The sequence below is a fragment of the Lepidochelys kempii genome, chromosome 1 (assembly GCF_965140285.1).
Source record: "Lepidochelys kempii isolate rLepKem1 chromosome 1, rLepKem1.hap1, whole genome shotgun sequence".
NCBI classification, from domain to species: domain Eukaryota; kingdom Metazoa; phylum Chordata; order Testudines; family Cheloniidae; genus Lepidochelys; species Lepidochelys kempii.
In genome coordinates this window covers 330,203,971-330,225,967 of record NC_136380.1, presented here as the reverse complement: position 1 = coordinate 330,225,967, position 21,997 = coordinate 330,203,971, and the positions used below count along the sequence as shown (strand labels likewise).

General features: G+C 41.3%; 1 protein-coding gene across 15 annotated transcripts in view; it reads left to right on the top strand.

The window, feature by feature from the left end:
• The window catches only part of MAGI2 (membrane associated guanylate kinase, WW and PDZ domain containing 2), a 1,181,180-nt gene that overhangs the window by 611,023 nt on the left and 548,160 nt on the right, over nt 1-21,997 (top strand). The window lies entirely within an intron of this gene.

Below are 21,997 nucleotides of genomic sequence, written 5' to 3'. Positions count from 1 at the left end.
ATCCCACTGAGAATTACCAAAAGAAACTACAGCATTTGCTCAAGAAACTCCCTGAAAAAGCACAAGATCAAATCTGCACAGACACACCCCTGGAACCCCGACCTGGGATATTCTACCTACTACCCAAGATCCATAAACCTGCAAATCCTGGGCGCCCCATCATCTCAGGCATTGGCTCCCTGACAGCAGGATTGTCTGGCTATGTAGACTCCCTATGCTACCAGCACTCCCAGCTACCTTCGAGACACCACTGACTTCCTGAGGAAACTACAATCCATCGGTGATCTTCCTGATAACACCATCCTGGCCACTATGGATGTAGAAGCCCTCTACACCAACATTCCACACAAAGATGGACTACAAGCCGTCAAGAACACTATCCCCGATAATGTAACGGCTAACCTGGTGGCTGAACTTTGTGACTTTGTCCTTACCCATAACTATTTTACATTTGGGGACAATGTATACCTTCAGATCAGCGGCACTGCTATGGGTACCCGCATGGCTCCACAGTATGCCAACATTTTTATGGCTGACTTAGAACAACGCTTCCTCAGCTCTTTTTATATACACACAAAGCAGGAAAGTGTAGAAGATCTTTTTATATACACACAAAGCATGAAAAAATGACTTAGAACAACGCTTCCTCAGCGTCCCCTAACGCCCCTACTCTACTTGCGCTATATTGATGACTTCTTCATCATCTGGACCCATGGAAAAGAAGCCCTTGAAGAATTCCACCATGATTTCAACAATTTCCATCCCACCATCAACCTCAGCCTGGTCCAGTCCACACAAGAGATCCACTTCCTGGACACTACAGTGCTAATAAACAATGGTCACATAAACACCACCCTATACCGGAAACCTACTGACCGCTATTCCTACCTACATGCCTCCAGCTTTCACCCTGACCACACCACACGATCCATCGTCTACAGCCAAGCTCTGCGATACAACCGCATTTGCTCCAACCCCTCAGACAGAGACAAACACCTACAAGATCTCTATCAAGCATTCTTACAACTACAATACCCACCTGCGGAAGTGAAGAAACAGATTGATAGAGCCAGAAGAGTTCCCAGAAGTCACCTACTACAGGACAGGCCTAACAAAGAAAATAACAGAACGCCACTAGCCGTCACCTGCAGCCCCCAACTAAAACCCCTCCAACGCATTATTAGGGATCTACAACCTATCCTGAAGGATGACCCAACACTCTCACAAATCTTGGGAGACAGGCCAGTCCTTGCCTACAGACAGCCCCCCAACCTGAAGCAAATACTCACCAGCAACCACATACCACACAACAGAACCACTAACCCTGGAACCTATCCTTGCAACAAAGCCCGTTGCCAACTGTGCCCACATATATATTCAGGGGACACCATCACAGGGCCTAATAACATCAGCCACACTATCAGAGGCTCGTTCACCTGCACATCCACCAATGTGATATATGCCATCATGTGCCAGCAATGCCCCTCTGCCATGTACATTGGTCAAACTGGACAGACTCTACGTAAAAGAATAAATGGACACAAATCAGATGTCAAGAATTATAACATTCATAAACCAGTTGGAGAACACTTCAATCTCTCTGGTCACTCGATCTCAGACCTAAAGGTCGCAATATTAAAACAAAAAAACTTCAAATCCAGACTCCAGCGAGAAACTGTTGAATTGGAATTCATTTGCAAATTGGATACAATTAACTTAGGCTTGAATAGAGACTGGGAGTGGCTAAGTCATTATGCAAGGTAACCTATTTCCCTTTGTTTTTTCCTACCCCGCCCCTCCGTCAGATGTTCGTGTTAACCCTGGATTTGTGCTGGAAATGGCCCAATTTGATTATCATATACATTGTAAGGACAGTGATCACTTTAGATAAGCTATTACCAGCAGGAGAGTGGGGTGGGAGGAGGTATTTTTTCATGCTTTGTGTGTATATAAAAAGATCTTCTACACTTTCCACAGTATGCATCCGATGAAGTGAGCTGTAGCTCACGAAAGCTTATGCTCAAATAAATTGGTTAGTCTCTAAGGTGCCACAAGAACTCCTTTTCTTTTTGCGAATACAGACTAACACGGCTGTTACTCTGAAACCTGTCAACTGGGACATAAGCAACTTTCAAAACTCAGCCTGCTTTAATATAAGTCCCTGCATAGACATTTAGATGCTTCGCTTTAGGTACCTACATTTGAAAATGTAGGTCTATATTTAGGTATAAGCCATGTTATTGTCACATACTGATGCAAATCTTGGAGGCTAACACTTCTAAATATCAGGCCCAAGGTGTCTTGATTTGGCACCCAAATATTGAAGCATTTGAAATTAGTGACTTTTGAAAATGGTAGCCTTAATTGATATTGAATTCAATAATAATAATTGAATCATTTAGGTTAGTCAGTTGCATACTAACTATATACAGTATTTAGACCCTGGTCCTGCAAACACTTCTGTAAATGAATAGTTCTATGGAGAGCTACTCTCATGTCTACAGTTAATCATGCACATATATGTATCCTGATAGGGGCCTCAATCAGTGAGTTAGCAATAAAATAAAAATGGGCCAGAGAAGTGCAATTATTTTTTTCATTGTTAGAGTACTTCAAAAGGTATCAATTCATATTTTCAACCAATCAATCCAATTGATTGAAACATGTTTACTTAGTAAATAATTAACTAGATGAGAAGTTGTGTTTATCCTGTGTTAAGCTGGACCATGCAACCTTTTATGTACTTGAAGACTCTATCATTGTCCCCCGTCAGTCTTCTCTTCTCCAGACTCAGTAAACCCAATGTTTTCAGTCTTTCCTTGTAGGTCATGTTTTCTAGACCTTTAATCATTTTTGTTGCTCTCCTCTGGGCTTTCTCCAATTTGTCCACATCTTTCCTGAAGTGTGGTTACCAGAACCGGACACATTACTCCAGTAGCATTTAGCATGAGAAAATTCTGGACAATGCTGCCATCCATAGGAAACTGGTGGCATGCTGCCACAATTAAGCCCTTCTAGAATTGGAAGAACACATAGGTGGCTTTAAGAAACCAGAGTTCCTGCTCCCTCAGGGCTGTGAGTTCGGTTTTGCACCTGTTTGTCTCAGGACAATAGTGCAAGAGACTGGGCATTACTAATGAGAACAAGAAGAGACTGCTTTTAAGGTGGATTTTAAGGAGAGAGATGGCAGTTGGTAGATGAAGACAGGGAGCTTGGTTCATGTGAAAGAGGCAGCAGGATGGAAGGGATTAAGAAGTGGGAGTGGAGAAGAGGGAAATGAGTGAAAAGATGGACTGAGGGGCCATATAATGTATGTCTTTAGAGATGAGGACAAGAAGCTACAATTTGATGCAGTGAGAAGCCGGTGGAGTGATGCAAGGAGGGGGTAGATGTTGATGTGTCACAGAGGAATTTAGGGGAGAGGATGTAAGTGTCACACAGTATGAAAAGGATGTAATTACCAAGGACAATGAGGAATTATTTATGGCAGCATAGTAGTGGGGGAAGTTTAACACTGAAAATCAAGACAAACTTGCTGGCAGTGAGGTAGAGTAGGCTGTGAGCTTAACTCCCAAGGGAAAAGATGGAAATCCCATCCCTTGTGACACAGCTAGACTAGACACTGTGACTAATAAATGTAAATTAGGGAACAGTGCCACATTGCCAATAGGAAAGAGAGTTTTGTTTCCAGCCATGTAATAATAATGTGCCCTACAGCACAAATTCAAACTGCTCCCCCTGATTTAGAAATGTCTCTCTCTGCCCTTTGCCCTAACTCCCCCAAAATATCCATCCTCACTCCACCCATTTTCCCAGTGGCTCCATCCTCCTCACTCCCCGCCTTCCACAGATAAATTATTAGTTCTTTGGCATCAATCAAAAAGGAGAATCCCTGGGTGGGTGATTTTCCAGAGATCTTGCTGCACTGGTGACCAACAGTTGACTCATGTATGGGCATCTGCTTGCACATATGTCTGGTCAGGAGCCAAGACTGGAGCTGGAAATGGTCGGAGCATGAAGGCAGCTTTTAAGAAACGATTAGCTGCTTGTCAGCACTAGAAATGCTTATGGCAAGGGGCAGAGCTTTTACAGCTTTACCTGCAGTTTGTTGCTTCTTTCACCCCCACCCCCTTCACCAGTGTGACAGTCAGAGAGAGTGGGAGGGCTGCTAGGAGTGCTTTTTTAAAAAAAAAAACAAATTTCACATGCTGTTCTCCTTGCTGGGAAGTGTCAGCATTTGCAGGATCATCTAGATTTATTGATTACCAGGGTCACCTAGACTTACTGATCCACCAGAAATGCAGGGGCTGCTGGGAGTTACACCAGTCAGTGAAAGGGACTATGTGGAACTGAATTTAAATTAATTTATAGCAAACCCAATTATTAATACCTTGAAAATTAGACTGGATAAGAGGTTTAACTGAGCATATAATATTATTGTATTAAAAAGGTACACACATTTGCACTTTAATTTAATTTGCTTTAGTCTAGACATACCATACAGTGAGTGAATGGCACATACCTGAGCTGACTTGCTTAGCCTCTTTATATCTTCATAAATATCCACAAATGGGGAGAGATGGTTTGGGTAAAGTCATGTTGTTATGAACTGAGTCTCCAATGAATGATCCCTCTCTTAGCAGAGCTACTGATAGCACCATTGTGCAGACCCCTGATATGTCAAACACCTATCTGAACGAAAGATATTTAGTGAATTGGAGAAGCCATTGTCAGCAGGCAATTTCCAAACATTTGACAGAACCTTTGCATTTAGCACGAGTAACTGCTGCAACGCAGTCCCGCTTTAAATGCTGTATCCTGTTTTCTAAAGCTGCACTGCGGATCTTCATTAAGACAGAATACAGAAAGGCAATGATATTTCACTCGTTATTTTCTCCCCATTTCCCCCTTTTCCTTTTATCTTCTCTCTCTCTCCCCTGTTCTCACAGTAGGGGCTAATGAGGAGCCCTGCATTGTAAGCATTTGTAGAATAGGCCTGGTCAGGGCTGACCGTGCAGTGCTTATATTAATTGGAAGTCATTCATGGTTAGCCTTTTGAAGAGCTGGTTAAGGCAATTTGCGAAGCGCAGGGTTATTATACAGGGCAAAACACAGTGACGTAATTGTAATGGGAAATACAAAGATTGCAGAAGGGAAGGAAGCTTTCATACGTTTAACAGGACACAGCTTTCAGTGTAAGAGCTCCGTGACTTGAAACATTTAAAACCCTTAATGATTAAATTCACATTTAGACCTATAAGGTTATTTTAAAAAGATTTTATTAGAGTCACTATTGCAGTTTTGAGAGTAGAATGTTAGGGTGCTTGGCCACTCAAGATTATTATTTTTTGTTTGTTCTAAATTTTACAGGTGGAAAATGAGAAATAAAATAAGAATATTTTGCTATTATAAAGCATTTTTCATTCTTAGATCTTAAATCAATTTACAAAGGAAAGACCCCATTTTATAGATCAGGAAGCGGAGATGGAGAGGTGTAGTGATTTGCCCAGTGTTATACAATAGGTCAGCAGCAGAACCAGGAAGAGAACCCTGTCTCCTAACCACACGTCTTTCTTAAGTCTTGGATGTTTTCCAAACCATCCAGGACTCTGCACATGCTTAGAGGTGCACAACACTTTGGGGCTGATCCAGCAGGTGCTTGAACACTCTCAGTACCCACTGACTTCAGCGGAAGTTGAGACCACTCAGCGCTTTCCAGGATCGGGCCCTTTGTGCTCTTCTGTTTATAATCAGGGAGTGAGTCAGACAGTGGTCCAGTGACGATAAATGAACCTGATTAAATATTTGACACCAAATATAGAACTGTGGAGGGGAAAGTTAAGAATGAGTAGAAAGAAGGGCTGTATAGTCTTGAAGGATGCTTGATGTTCATTCATTTCATAGAAGCAAAGTAATTTGGTTCTTAAGGTCATGAGGAGCATTACAGAAATGTTGCTAACTCACTTCCCCATGGAAAATCAACCGGGCAGTGCATGTATTTAGCTTTCTGGCCCCAGGATACCCTCTGAGCTTTATGCAGTTTAGTTGTACATGCCTCAAACTTTAAAGGTGAACTGAACGATTTGCCTGCCAAGACCTTGACTTCAGGGTTCTGCAATTCCTCTGCTACAATTGCCAACTGGGTAACAACACAGAGCTGTGAACAAAACCCAGGCTGAGGCAGGTAAGTAGAAGAGGAAATTAGTAACTATTTTGTAATTAAATATATTGACTTTAGTGTATTTTTAGGCTACATCATCATTGATTTTGGATCTTAAACTATTTTCTTTATTTGCATATATTTTTACAACACATTTTGTTCACCTGCTAGAAATCATATTTCAGTTTTCTGGCTGTTTTATTGCCTCTCCCTTGATTAACATAGTCACATTATTTGCTTTTCAGTAATTCCAAAGAATGTACATCTATACTGGGGAGTAGGCGAGAGAGACAGTTTCATTGTTTGTATAGGTTTAATAAATGTAGGTTTTATCCTGTACAACAGAAAAAGGTATTTGTTCAATCTGAAATATTTACTGCGGAGAAGTGTGACTTTGAATCCCTGTTGGGATTGCTTTTTGTAACACCTTTTGCTTAGATACAATCCATGTTGAAATACACAACAAATTTGTACTGTGGTCACCAAGGAAGATCTGTGAAGCTGGTCATCAGCACCTCTTCGTTTTGGGTGAAATATCAGTAGCAAATAAACCCCCCGTCCTACAAGGATCTGTGTATGTGTTTTAACTTTATGCACAAAGAGCAACATCACTGAAATAAATGGGGCGACTCACAATAAGCAAAGTTAAGCATATGTGTAAGTTTCAGAGTAGCAGCCGTGTTAGTCTGTATTGGCAAAAAGAAAAGGAGTACTAGTGCGCCTTAGAGACTAACCAATAAATTGACCAATAAATTGGTTAGTCTCTAAGGTGCCACTAGTACTCCTTTTCTATATGTGTAAGTGAGGACCTCAGTTCCTATTGTGATGCATGAGAGAGAGTCCATATCAATTAGCAATGTAGAAATGGGATTTTCCATGGGGACCAGACTGAATCTGTACAGAGTGATCTGTCTGTGACTTCACAGAAAGGAGAATACTACCACCATAATGCACTTCATCAAAGGTACAACTGGCATACGTGAGGAGTTGAATACTCTTTTGACCCCTCTGTGTGATCAATTTACACCTTCTAGCATGTGATTTGGTGACCCACTGTAGCTTGCATAACCACAAAGGTTATCAATAGCCATTAAAATCATCCAGTCTTTTTTAATAGCAAGCTCAGTTTCTGTTTCTAATGTACTGTGGTCATTTAACAGGTGGATGGTAGTAACCACTATAGTTAAGGTTTATTGCAAACCTCCATTTTTAACCCCTCTGCTCAGCAGAAACAATTACTCAACTTTCCCAGGCAAATTGCTTTAGGATATGAAATTTTCCATTTCTGGTCTTTGCTGAAAAAGTGTTTGTTTGCTTGTTTGTTGGGGGGTAGGGATGTTGAATGAAATTGGTACAGTTTATGATTATTTAGTGTAAAAATGTATAGTTTCCCCTGACACACTGGTAAGAAATGTCACTCTTTATAACCCTAGAAAAACAAAAGCTGGAAACAATTAGACTTGGTTTGTTCTGCAGAGCTCATTAAAACTTAAATCAGCTAAATTTGATGAAAATCAATGTAGTAGTTTTAAATTGAACAATTTATGAAAGATTCCATCTGCTTTTATTGAACACATTTTACAGACACATTTGTTAAGGATGCCTACTGCATGGGAGAAGCTTGCAGACCTTATAAATGTCTGGTTCAAGGAACTACTTACCATGTCAGTTAAGGACTGCTTTTAAAAAATGGTGGTTTGTTTCCTTCTGTGGGAAATTCACTGATATTGCTTTAAAGTACATTGAATAATGAAAACAAAATTGAAAGTTCCCCTTCTGTTGATATTTCCCTTAAATATTACTATGAAGGAGGAATACAGCTTTCTATTCTCCCAGAGTTGTGCAGCAGCAATCATCATCAAAGATTCTGGGCACAATCAGGGAGGTAAACTTCAGTCAGCCATACCATTTCCAGCTAGTTTGAAACCCATGAAAGCAAAATTTGTGTTTGCCAAATGCAAACGAACAAAAATCAGTAAAGAAAATAAGGTTCCCCGCTTTTTCCAAGAATTTTTGGATTTCAAGAGCGGCCTGCTATCCTCTGACCCTGTTTGTGAAATACTTAAAAGGTTCCAGAATAAATGTGGGGTTTCGCAAAGCATCACAGCATAATGAAGTTGCGGTATGATGATTCGACAAAGCGGGATGACACTGTCCTATGAGGATAAAACTTGCTTCAGAACATGCCTTGATGTTGTCATTGCACCACCTTGTATTTGTTTGGATGTGTCTTAACCCTTCCAAATCATGGTCATGACACCGCCATCCGTTGTAACCTAAATGCCCATCCTAACACATAGCCACACACCTCCCTGGGGTCTTCTATCGCCTTAGTTGGCCAATTACATCTCATTCCCTCAAAGTAAAAAAAAAGGTGAGGGGAATAGAGTATTTGATAGCCAAGGTTATATATAAGCTCTTCCTATTGTTTAAGTGCTGCCACTTTGTGTAAGGCCCCTTGCCTCCTTGAGCCTTAGTTTCTAGAAACTTTGGATTGGTTTGATTTGCTGTTAAGTCACCCAGGGGCTGCAAACTTAAGGATGCATTTACAGAGAACTGTAATGCAATCAGATCTTCCCAGCCCGCACTGCTATCTTACAATTGTATTTCTAGAACAGTGAGAATGATGGTTCTACGAATCATTGTTCTAGGCTACAGGCAGCTTTGCCTTATGATTCCACAGTGATGCTGGTTAGGCAGTTCTGAGATTTTGTTTAGTTTTTTTTTTAGGTTCTTCTCCGGGTAATGTCTGACTGGATTCAGCTCACACGTTCCCTAAGCAAAGAAGTCAGTGCATGTTAATAAGTGCCATGAACATAACCTGAGGAAATGCCCAATGCAAGATGGCAAAATCACAGTGCCCTCAGAAACAAAGCAATTTGAGTGTTTCTTGTTATAAAAGTCAAGTAACCATTGTTCAGAAACAGGGTAACCTTTCTGATTGCTGGAAGAAATGTGTGAATAGAATAATAATGGTAGGATTAAAAACCTATGGAGAAATGGAGTTGAGACAGTTAGGGGAGATAGGCAGCATCACTAGTGGAGAACGATGTACGTAGTTAGATGCCAATTATATGCATGTTGTATGTTGTATAATATATTAAATGCAAAAGCCTATTGGCCAGGTAGCCCACTCCAGCAGAAAAAACAGCTGGAGGGTACCAGAGTAGAGGGTAAGTTCAAGCTAGCACTTGGTTTTCTTGGCTAATGAAAAATAGTGAAAAGTGGCAGGGGCTTCTATTGGCAATGATTGACAGCACCTCCCTCAATGTTGGCAATCTGCTAACAATGCTGAGACAGACTATAGCCTGGCCCTTGCTCAAGAAAAGATCACTCACCACTAGTGATCCTGCCAACTCCCCCCAGCCTCCAGTCTTTTCTTCTCCAAAAAGGTTATTGCAACATCACTGTGCCTCCTACAAATCCTAGAACCTTTTTCATATGGTTTTGGCTTTAGTTACACCGATGGGTGATTTTCTAAGGGCTAAGGGCATGGGTTGATTTATCAGCAGTATTCAACACTATTGAGAGGAGGTGTTGTTAATTTGCCTAAAGATCTAGTAGGCAGAATTGTATCAAACTGACTCTGTGCCTTCCTGTCAAATAGATTCTGGGGGTATGGGGTGAGCAATTGATTCTTCTGACTGCCAGCCCTCACTTTCAGTTCCCCATGTTACTGAATCCTATTACCTTGCAGTGTCTTTTGGCTTTGCACATGTGGTGTTGCTATCTAGCAGCTTGGCCCAAAGAGAGGATCTAGGACCTACCACTACTGTTAGCTAAAGGAGATTTCTGTTTCCTCAAGTGGTACAGACCTGGCATTTTGGAGCTTGGAGAAGCAGTGTTCCAGATCTGACTGTCAGGAATGTATGATTTGTATATTGCAACACATGGATTTATTATGATCACTCTTGTTTAACAAATAAACAGTAGATTCTACTTAATAGCAATCCTGATATTAACTTTTGCTTAATAGCAACATTTTACTGGGATCTGATCCTGTCCCATTGACTTTAATGTTGTGGGAGTCGGATATTGGCAACAGGCATGCCTCTTACTAACAATGTTTTTTGGAAGAAAGGCGTTGGCCACAGGCAGGTTTTTGGGGTTGTAGCCAGGGAAGGAAGCACTAGGGCTGCATGGTGTCTCTCCCTGAGCTTTCTGGGCCGCATCCTGCCCTGGCACTCAGCCCACGCTCAGCACATCCCAGCCCTAAGAACCCGCCTTCCACTTATTGGCAACTTCCAGATAATGATAACTTTTTGCTGGGAACTGTTGAGCTTTCTAAAAAGAGGAATCCACTGTATATAAGATACTCCTTTGTATCAGTTAGATTCACAGCCATCATTTTTGATTGTTTCTCTCCCACTCCCTCTTTATCCCCCTCATATCCCAGCTGCTATCCAATCTTTCCACTTCTTCCTGAACAACGTAAAATCTAGTCTTTCCCTTCTGTCTTCACATTTAAAACATATGTTCATGCCCTGGTCATCTCTCATCTGCATTGCCCTAACCTCTTCCTCTTTGTCCTCATTGATTCCTGTATTGCTCCCCTACAGTCTATCCAAAACACAGCTTCTAAAGTGATCTTCCTTGGCCACTGTCAAACACACCATATCACTCCTTTCTTAGAATTCTTCCACGGAGCAGGGGAGGCTGCTTCTGATTAGGTATTCTCTCTGCCTGCTCTGGCTGGCTGTTCTAATTTAATCTGGCAGGCTTCGGGACTTTTCTGGATCAAAAGCACTCTTCAGTTCCTCAAACCCTGTCCCCCACTCTAAATCATGGGGAATTCAGGAAGTCATGAGACTTAAGGGCAGCCAAGCCTGCCAGAGTTTTTGACTTCAAGGGACATTTATTTCAGGAAAGGCAGGAGACTTGATGTGTGCTGGGGAGTGAGAGGGTACTTAGCCATATTCCTTAAAACCTAAAAATAGGTTTGGTTTGAAATTAGAATCAATCATCAGATAGCTTTGTATATTCTGAACCAGTTTGCCTATCCCAGTGAGCACTGGGATGCTATGCAGTGTTAAGCAAGTTTTAGGTGTATGTGACTGTAATGCCTCCATATTTTCAGAAGACTCAAAGGTTATGGTCTATAATATGCCACCATGATTTATAATCAGCACATCTTTGAGAGCCTTCCTGAACCTCTCTTCCACTGTGCTTGAATTTATTAGCATGACTGATAAAAAATTATACACACGTGCCTTGTATTTTAGATGTGAGTTATGCTTTTTACCTTGTTACCTTTCTGGATACCAATGGGTTCTTTAATAACTTGAATAGCAGGAAACAAACATTGTATGCTTGCTGGTCTGGTCACTTGCAGTGTTTTTCCTTCATGACTTTGTCTGATGGATATGAATTGTACACTAGAGGTCCAGTGCCTCATTGTTGCCTCTATGTGAATAGCTTAAAGTAGATAGAACTCTGATGGAAAGGGGGAGGGTACTAAAAGATTTCACATAGTTCCTGTTGCCGGAGAAACCGTTTCCTTGCCATCTGGGCATGTTCAGAGAGGGGAGATCAATTAGAGACTCGGCACAATTCTTGCTTGCTTTGAGCAGAAAAAAACAAACAATAAAGAATGGCTTATTGTAGGATAACTAATATAACATTAAAATATTAAAGCAAACTCTTAGATTACGGATAGGTGGGGGGAGGGGTTTCTCCAAGGAGTAAGAAAGAAAGGAACTGGCTGTAAATTCCTCACATTTCTGTGTTCCTCTTACTTTGTCTCTCCTTTTCTTTTTGCTTGTCTTCCGTCCATAGAGAGGAATGCATTTAAATCTGCTCTATTTCTCTGAGATATGCCTCAGGAGCTCTAATATTTAGGGATCTCTCTTTTTTTCCCTCTTTCAATATGGGAAAATGACACAATATGTCATCTCTGGTCATCTTCAATATGACACATTTATTTTAAAGAGTGTCTTCAACAGTGTGTCCTCTTGCCTGGGGTTGGCATCCATCAGCTTTATCTATTCTCCTCTACTTTTAAACATCCAGTTCTACTCACCTCAAACTCTGTATTTGTTACAGAGAAACCGGCAATGTTTTTGTTTGTTTGTTTGGGGGTTTTTTGGTTCAAAGCTGGGGTTTTAGGGACTTAATTCTGGCCCTTTTTAGGATTCTCCCCAAAATGAGCCTGACATTTTCATTCAGCATAGGCAGACCATGAGCCCCTCTGCTGGTTGTTGTGATGTATAGTGGCCATGGGCAAACTGGAGTTGTACATTAAAACATGAGGCCCAATCTTGCTGTCCTCTTTTCCCGCACCTTGAATGCCCCTGTGTTATTCAGCATTATACTCTTCAGTGGGTGATCTGCAGCAACCAGCCTTCAGGCTGAACAGCAGGAGTTAAAGTAAGGGGAAGCCAGGGTGACACAGCTCTTCTTCCTCTGGTAAAAGCAGGAGGAGAGCAAGTGTAGCAACTTACATGTATCTTTGCTGAATTTTATTTTGTTGTCTATAGCCCAGTTCTCCAATTTATCAAGATCCTTCTGAATTTTAGCTCTATCATCCAAAGTGTTGGCTTTGTGACATCTGCAGATTTGATCAGTATGCTCTTTATTCCTACATCCAGGCCATTAATAAAGATGTTGAACTAAACAGGACTGAGAACAGATCCCTGTGGAACCCCACTTGAGACCCCCCACCAATCTGACATCTCTCCATTAACAGTTACTCTTCACGGTTGTTTAACCAATTTTGTATCCTCTTAATGGTAGTTTCACAAAGCCTGCATTTCTCCAGCTTACCTATCAGAATGTCATGTGGGACTGTGTCAAAAGCCTTGCTGAAGTCCAGGTATATTATGTCCACAGTACTCCCCCTATCCACCAAACCAGTTACCCTGTCAAAGAAGGAATTCAAGCTGATTTGGCATGATTTTTTCACATTCTTCCTGACTGGGTTATTGTAAAGCATCTTGCAAAAAAAAATCTTGATTCCTGGAACCGAAGTGTTAACACTTACCATTGTCGTTCTTTAGCAAGTCCTCTTAACCTAAGACTCCAGACAGAAATGAGAGGGGAGAGAAGCTAGCAGGAAATTTTCCTGCAGCTACTGCTTGTGTTATGAGATTGAACACCATGTATTAAATGTTGTTGCTAAATGCAGCTGGGGATCTAATATATTTTGTTAGTGTCACAAAGGCTATAAATATTTTCTATCCAGTACAAGAAAGCCTCAATTTGCTCAGAAACTATTTCTGAAACACCCTGCAGAGACATCTGCAGAGAGACATAACCTCCTTCTGTGGGAGATCAAGGACCTTTGGAGACAGGTTGGCTAGATATCTCCCTTTCAGACTGATGTGTTACGTGATACTTCAGGGGTCAGTGTGACTGCTGCTGCTATGGGAATGAAGCTTTCGAAACACAATTGGAGTGACTTCCTTGACTGCCAAGTTTGTTTTAAAAAATTGCTAGAATGGATGCAGAGCAGGTGAAAGTGGCTGAGTGAGACTGGGTGTCTCAACTGCAACGTGACATGCATGGATATTCCAGCCCAGATCATTATATATTTTGAATATGAAGAATTGGTTAAAACACTGCTAGAATGTCAAATGCAGAATAAAAAGTACCCACAGAGCATACCTGTCAAATGTCCATCGATTCAGTCCAAGAGATGTTAGAAACATTTTCTCTATTAGAGCAGCGTCCCTCGTTGATTTCAGTTGCACTCCAGTTCTGAATGCATACCCATGTAGCCCCCCTAACCTGGGTATAAACAGCAGTGCAGCTAGTGAGGAGTGGCTTAGATGACATGTAAAGACATGCCTAAAGGGTGTGAGTACTTATGCTCTCTCTGCTCACTCACACCATGTATCCACATCTACACTGCTATTTTTTAGCAGTGCCTTCCCACTGCTAGAGACTTCCCTGCCACAGGAAAAGAGTCCCCCGGGGGAAAGGCTCTGGCAGGGGGAAGGCCGACAGGAAAGGCTCTGCCATGTCCCTACTGCTGGAGCCCTTCCCCGCCACACTGAAAGGCTCCAGTAGTGAGGAGTTGCTGAAGCTTTCCCCCACTGTCTCCTGCTTGCCATAGCCTTTCATTGATTTGTGTAACTACACACTGTAGTGTGGACACAGCAGGCTCTTCACTGCAGGATATAGCTACACATTCACTGCACTCAGCCGCCAGTTGTGTGTAGTGTAGACATAGCCTCAGATAGCACTCTTTTCGCTTTCCGGGGCAGCCTTACTAAGACGTACATGGAAAATAGTTATTTTACAGTAGAACCTCAGAGTTAAAAACACCTCAGGAATGAAGGTTGTTCATAACTCTGAACAACATGTTATGGTTGTTCTTTCAAAATTTACCACTGAACATTGACTTAATACAGCTTTGAAGCTTTACTATGCAGAAGAAAAATGCTGCTTTTAACCATCTTAATGTAAATGGAAAAAAAAGCACAGTAGCAATTTTCTTACCTTATCAAATCTTTTTTTAAACTTTCCCTTTCTTTTTTTAGTAGTTTACATTTAGCAGAGTACTGTGCTGTATTTTGGCTTTTTTGTTTTGGTTTGGTTTTCATCTCTGTTGCGGTCTGATTGAGTGCTTCCGGTTCCAAATGAGGTGTGTGGCTGACGGGACAGTTCGTAACTCCACTGTTCATAACTCTGAGCTTCTACTGTTTTACTATAAATGGGTTATGTTACTGTAGTCTCAAGAAGCAAAGTAGACCTTTCCTCATGTTTTCCTGATGTTGCTGTTTTCTTACCCCACCTAAATTACTTTAAAAAAAATTACTACTTTTTTTTATTCTCTCAATTACAGTGGTATTCAGAGGCCCTGGTTGAGATCACAGTCCTATTACACTGGGCACTGTAAATATACTAGAAAGCTTTTCCTGAAAAGCTCACAGAATAAATAGACAAGCCAGAGAAAATAATATGTTATCCCCATTTTATATACTGGGAGATGAGGTACAATAGATTCACAGAAAACTTGAACCCAAGCCAGGAATTGAACCCAGGTATTCTGGTGCACAGGCCAATACCTTAACCACAAGCCCAACCTTCTCATTATTGAGAGCTTGGTGTTCCTTTACACTTTTCACAATTGTCCAGCTCATTTATCCTGTTGTTTGTCTAACTTTATATCCCATAATGTATTAGGTATATGACCTTACATATTCATGAATAAGATTGAGTTGGTGTATGTATTTTAAACTTCTTGTTTGTGGTAAGGAACCAGGTTTGGGTAAAAGATTTTTGCATTGCCTGCAATGTAAACATTTTTTTTAAGAGAGAGCCTTCTGTGTACTCATGCAGTGTAATGAAAAATATCGGAGAGCTAGCACAGATTGATTATAATATTAATTACTGTTAAATAAAAAATAATTATTAACTTTAAACAATGTATAATGTAGTTTTACCAATGTGGTGATCTTAGTGTGTTTATTTAGCTCTTCTAAATGATACAGTAGACCCTCAGAGTTACAAACACCAGAGTTATGAACTGACCACTCAACCACACACCTCATTTAGAACTGGAAGTACACAATCAGACTGCAGCAGAGACAAAAAACAAAACCAAATGAAACAAAGAAAATACAGTACAGTACTGTCCTATACGTAAACTACTAAAAAAAGTAAAGGGAAAGCAGCATTTTTCTTCTGCATAGTAAAGCTTCAAAGCTGTGTTAAGTCAATGTTCAGTTGTAAACTTTTGAAAGAAAACTACCGGTATTATGTTTTGTTCAGAGTTACAAACAACCTCCATTACCGATGTATTTATGACAGGTTTCAGAGTAACAGCTGTGTTAGTCTGTATTCGCAAAAAGAAAAGGAGTACTTGTGGCACCTTAGAGACTAACCAATTTATTTGAGCATAAGCTTTCGTGAGCTATAGCTCACTTCATCGGATGCATACAGTGGAAAGTGTAGAAGATCTTTTTATATACAAACAAAGCATGAAAAAATACCTCCTCCCACCCCACTCTCCTGCTGGTAATAGCTTATCTAAAGTGATCACTGTCCTTACAATGTGTATGATAATCAAGTTGGGCCATTTCCAGCACATATCCAGGGTTTTACAAGAACGTCGGGGGGGGAGGGGGGGAGGAAAAAACAAGGGGAAATAGGTTACCTTGCATAATGACTTAGCCACTCCCAGTCTCTATTCAAGCCTAAGTTAATTGTATCCAATTTGCAAATGTATTTATGTTCACTCTGAGGTTCTACTGTATATCAGTGGTCACAAATCCCGGTCTACTTATATGCTAGTCTCTCTTGATAAATCATTATTTGTGTCATCTTTGTCCTTATGATATTGATCTGGATATGCTGTGAACTGTATTATGTGGAAACAGTAAACTGTTCCTATCAAATAATTATACTTAACACTTAGATAACACTTTAAATCTTCAATACATTCTATAAATGTAATTCATTATTCCTGCCCAGAACCATGGGAGGTAGTTATTATCCTCATTTTCCAACAGGGAGACGAACACAGAGGTGGTCCTGCCCAAGGTCATACCGCACATCAGTGGTGGAGATAGGATTAGAAATGCCTGGTGGCGTGTCCTGTGTTCAGTCTACTAGACCCCCCACACATTCAGATAGGAGGTACTGATGGTTAAGAAATAAGGGTTAGCATGAGCTGTACTTTTCCACTTTCTGATTATTGGAACTGAAATGTTTTACTTCTAGTCCGTTTACTCTTTTTGTCACAGCATTACCCATGCTGTGTTCCTTGTTAAATTGCCTGGGTAAGACAATGGAGTTTATGGATAGGTAAGTTGGTACTACTAATTCCAAATAGTAATAAAATTGTAGGTATGTAAAACCGAGATGATCTCATTAAAGTCATAACAAACTCAAAAAGATATTGGAGACCAGATGGAAATCCAAATAGGAAAATCTATAATAGAACATAAGGATGCAAATTACCAGAGCAGAGTTTTTCTACATTTAAAATGTAGTTCCTTGTGTCATAAAAAGACACATATATAAAATACAATCTGTTAAAGTATTTGTATCAAAATCACTATAATTTTTAAGCAGATGAACTTGGACTGCATTCAGAATCAATGAATATGTATGTAATTGTTACCTTTTGTGTGAAGATTCAGTGGCAGGTGTCAGACCCTGTTCGTGTGAAATCACAATTGTACTTTTAAAATCTTTGTCAGAGATTTTATATATATATATATATATATATATATATATATATATATATATATAAAATCTCTGACAAAGATTTATATATATGTATGTATGTAAGGGGACTGTTGCCCCCTTACTAACATTCAGTGGGGGTGTTTTGGTTGGCTAGCTCCCAGTACTAAAAGGGGAAGGGTCTATGGGAAATCAGGACCCTGAGACTCATAGTCCCCAGGAACAATGGGGAGACGCCAATGATCCAGGTCAGCCTGAATGACAGGGCGAGCAGGCTAATCAGGGAGTCAGGAGGCCAGGGGGGTTCTGTCCTCCGTGTGAGCTGGAATTGCCTGGATCAGACAGAGTGGGGCCGAGCTAAGGAGAAAGCAGGGGCCCAAGCTAAGCTGGGGAGCAGAGCTGTGCCAGATCCAGAGGGGCCAGAAAAGCAGCCCAGGAAGCAGGTCAGTGCTGGGAGCAGAGTCACAGAAGCAGCCTGCAGAGCAGACCTGTCCTGGGAGCAGAGTTGTAGCAACCAGAGGCAGAGGGGCCAAAGAAGCAGCCCAGGGAGCTGGAGGCAGAGCAGCAGCAGCAGCAGTGCAGAGACAGAGTGGTGGAGCTGGGGCTGGAGCAGTCCGGAGCTGGGTGCAGTGAGCAGCTGGGGAGAGCGAGGGGGACCCTGGGCAGCGGGCCCAGCACAGGTTGATGCCTCAGCCAAGAGGCTCTGCAGGCCAGGCTTGGATCGTAACCCCGACAGGGCGGGGGCAACACTGAGAAAAAGGGTCCTACCACTTAGAGCCTGAGAGCGTGTGGCCATCACCAGAGCTAGTGCCCAACCCACAGCATCCCTACAGCACAGCCAGGGCCTGAGAAGAAGGCCTGGGACTTGCAAGGAACAGACTGTGAACTGCCCTGACATTCCAGAGACACTGCTTGTGATGTTCCCTGCCACAGAGCAGGGTGATGTGTTTCCTTTAACCTTTCCCATTTTTCCTTATTCTTTTTAAAATTAATTGTTGATTAAATAACTTGCATTTGCTTTAAATTGTACGTAATGGTCAGTGGGTCAGAGAAGTGCCCAGTGCAGAGAGACTACCCCAGACTGGGGACACCCTAGCCCCTGTCCTAGGTGACCACAGCTGGGTTAGGGGTTGAGCCCCCCAGGAATCCTGGGCCCAGCGTTGTTGGGGTTACGAGGACTCTGCCAGACAGGAGAGTGGAAGGGGAGTCCTCAAGGGCAGGGAGGCCACTGGGTAAAGGAAGTGGGAGCGAGGACTCAGATCCTTTCGCTAGCCCACTTCACCAGGGTAGTGCAGAAGCCAGGAAAGTTCCCCACAATAGCAGGACTATTCCCTCGCTTACATATATTCACTGTAAACCCCATTCAATATACAATATTGAGGGTTTTTTTAAATTAATGTGGATCCTGGTTTATATCAATGGGAGTCATTCCGTTGACATCAGTGGACATTTGCCTCCATCTTTAATTCTCTGGAGTGAAGCTCAGAGGGAGAGGGACAGAACAGCCACTGTTCCCTCTAAGCTATGCGCGTGTGCGTGCGCACACAGATCCTAAACCCCATGCACACGGAAAAACACCACGCACACAAAAATGTGAACAGAAGCACAACAATTTGCACAGAAGAAATTTTTTGCGCACACAGCCTGTCAAAAATTAGAGGGACCATTGAGAACAGCTTTAGGGATCATGCCCTTTTCCTTATTGAAATAGTGTGGTTCAGTGTTGGAAGAAAGTGACTATATCTGAGATTCTGTACCACTCTCATATAAGGAAGCCTACTTAATTCCTGGGGATGGAAAACATCAAAGGGGAAGGCCATTTTGAAAAGCCCTCTCTTGTACCCCTCCCAAAGATGGTTGCATACCCTTATTTATGTGAATCTTCAGTCTGCCATCTTTCATCTTTTGTTCACAAACACCCTTTACTCTGATAATGGGTCCAGGCTCATTTATTCCTCTTACTCATACTTCCCCAGGGCACCCTACTTTTGAAAATACTCTGGCTGCTGCATTCAGGTATGCTGGGAGTTTACTGGGTCCTGCCATAGAGTGCACGCTTGGCTTAGAAACAAGGGAGTCCAGGAAAGTCTACAGGAGAACTAAGAAGAGGGAGACAAAAAGTGTCTGTTGTTTGAGTTTCACTCTTGATGCCGTAAAAGGAACAACTCGAGACGTACTCAGAAGTCATGAAGGTAGAAAATCAGGACAGAGGGAAAAAAAACAATGTAAAATATTATTCAGACATTAGATAGTATCCATGTTGTCACACTGTGATGTGATCTGAGAGAGGATTTATGCTGGTTTCTTTCAGCAAAGGGTATTTATTGGTGTGTAACATTGTGGAAAGTACCAGTTATTAAGCAACACTAAAAATTATTTATGTCATTGATAAATTAAATATTCAAAAATGGCCTGAGTACCTGCAAATCTTTACCATTTAAAATTAAGCTGATTCTTACGTACAGTGGGTTAGATGCTTGCCCTTAACTCCCTCTGCTAGCACTTCAGCAGCAAGCATAAATCCTCTGATGTAGAGCGAATCCCTGTAAGAGAGAAATCTGGCTTAGCGAGCTCTACGCCCCCCATTTCTCCCTCACCTCCACTCCTGGGTGATTCCGGGGTGGGCTGGAGAAAGAACAGCGCCACTGGTGATTCCTGGCCTGTGGAGAAGTCCCTAAGGGACCACTCTAATCCACTTATCTCAAAGCATCCTTTATATTGCATTAAATTATGCCAAAGTCCAATTTGGTATCCAGTCAGGCCACAGATCAGGCATTAAAGTGTCTTAGAATTACCTCCCCTATCAACCAACTAAAAAAGCCTGTCCTTAGGCAAGGAACCTAAGTGATGGAAGGCCCTGAAGATACAAGAGTCCAGACCATGAGGCCCAGCCCAAGCGGGAAGCCCTGAATTCCTCAGTTGATCCTGAAGACCACTCCATTATTTGACTCTTTATTTATACCCATAAAGGGGGATGCAATGCTATGCTTGAAAGAACCCTATTCCTGGAAGCTAAGGAAAACCAACACTGTATTGAGGAAAGCATTATATTCAAACATTAAAGCTTAATGACCTGGATCCTGTCTAATCTCAGTCAAAAGCTCTCCCAGTGCAGCTCTTAACATCTAGTCAAATGTTAAGAGAATGAGGTGGGAGCTGATTTATTCAATGAACAGTATGTTTCTTTCCAGGCTAGTTGTTTCCACTTTGCTACTGTCCATTTTATTTAGGTGTGGAAGTATTAGATTTTTATCAGTAAATGTCAATTTCACTGCACACGTACAAGCCAATGAAAAAATATTCCCCTCAATAATCAAAATTTACAGATAGGCAAAGTAATAACAATTCTGCTTAAGAATTTATTAGAGTTAGATTTAAGTATATTTACTTTATATATTTTGGCAAGTGTGAAAATTTAAATCAATAAAAATCTAAAAAAGCTTAAAAATGAACTTTGATATTATCTGTCAGATTCATAAAAAACAATTGAATTCTGCCAAGCCCTAATTTTATTCCAGGCTGCTTCAGTTTGAGGTGCTTCAATGACACATTGAGAACTCTTTAAAAACCCTAAGTAAGTAAAATCCATTTATTCATGTCTGAATATTGATGCATGTCTGAATATCATAGCATAATTTTCAGAGCCTTGTCAATCCTTTGCTAGCTTTGAGCCATCAGCAGTGACCTCCGAGTGATCTGCTGGACTACGCTGCACACCTTCTATCCATCTTCTCACTGGTCATCTCCTACTACAATGACCCCACACCATTCCTTCCATGATACCTTTCTTGAGGTTATTTCCATCTCTACACCCGATGTGACCAAAGTAAATAAGTTTGTACTTGTTGATTTCCAACAACAGGGTCTGTTTCTCTCCAATAATATTTCTAAACATAAGCATTCATCTTCTTTTCCACCCAGGAGATATGCAAGAGTCTTTGCCAGTACTACATCTAATAGGCTTTAATTTTTTTTGTGAGTAGCATTAACTTCCTACAATTCACATGCTTTTTACCAGATGACTCTTCATACATATTGAGATGCCAAGTTTTTTCCAAACTTTTGTAAAGGAAGCCATGGCTGAGCAAGCCATTCCTAGTTTTCTTTCAATTTCTTTGGAACAACTTCGTTGGTTGAATATGTACGACGTCGGATAATTGAATTAATCTACTGCCTCTACAGTTCGACTGTTAATCATGATGTGAGCTTCCATCCTATTTTTGTTAATGATGTTAACGGGCATAGATTTCATTTTTGCCACGTTCAGGGATAGTCACTAACTCACAAACTTCTTTTTACAGATTCCAACATTCATTGCATTGTATCAGTAGGTTTAGCGAAGAGCATTGTGTCATCAGCATATCTGAGGTTGATTAAGAGGTGCCCAACAAAGGAAATCCCAGCTCCTTCTACCTTGTCAAAACTTTCCAGGGACATGTAGAAAAGGCTTAGGGACAGAATACACCTTTGACTCATAGCCTGTCCAGTGGAAAACTAGTTGCTGTCACCTGTATTGTTTGTACCATGGTCTCTTGTTGTGGTCTGTTGTTGATGGTAGAGACTTGTGATGAGTTCACTGAGGTGCTTTGGAAACCCCATGTTTTCCAGTATCTTCCAAAGAACCATAGCCCACCTCAAAGTGAAACCACTCTTGAAGAAAAGTGACTTGTAATAAAATTCATTCATATATCCACGATAGGAACA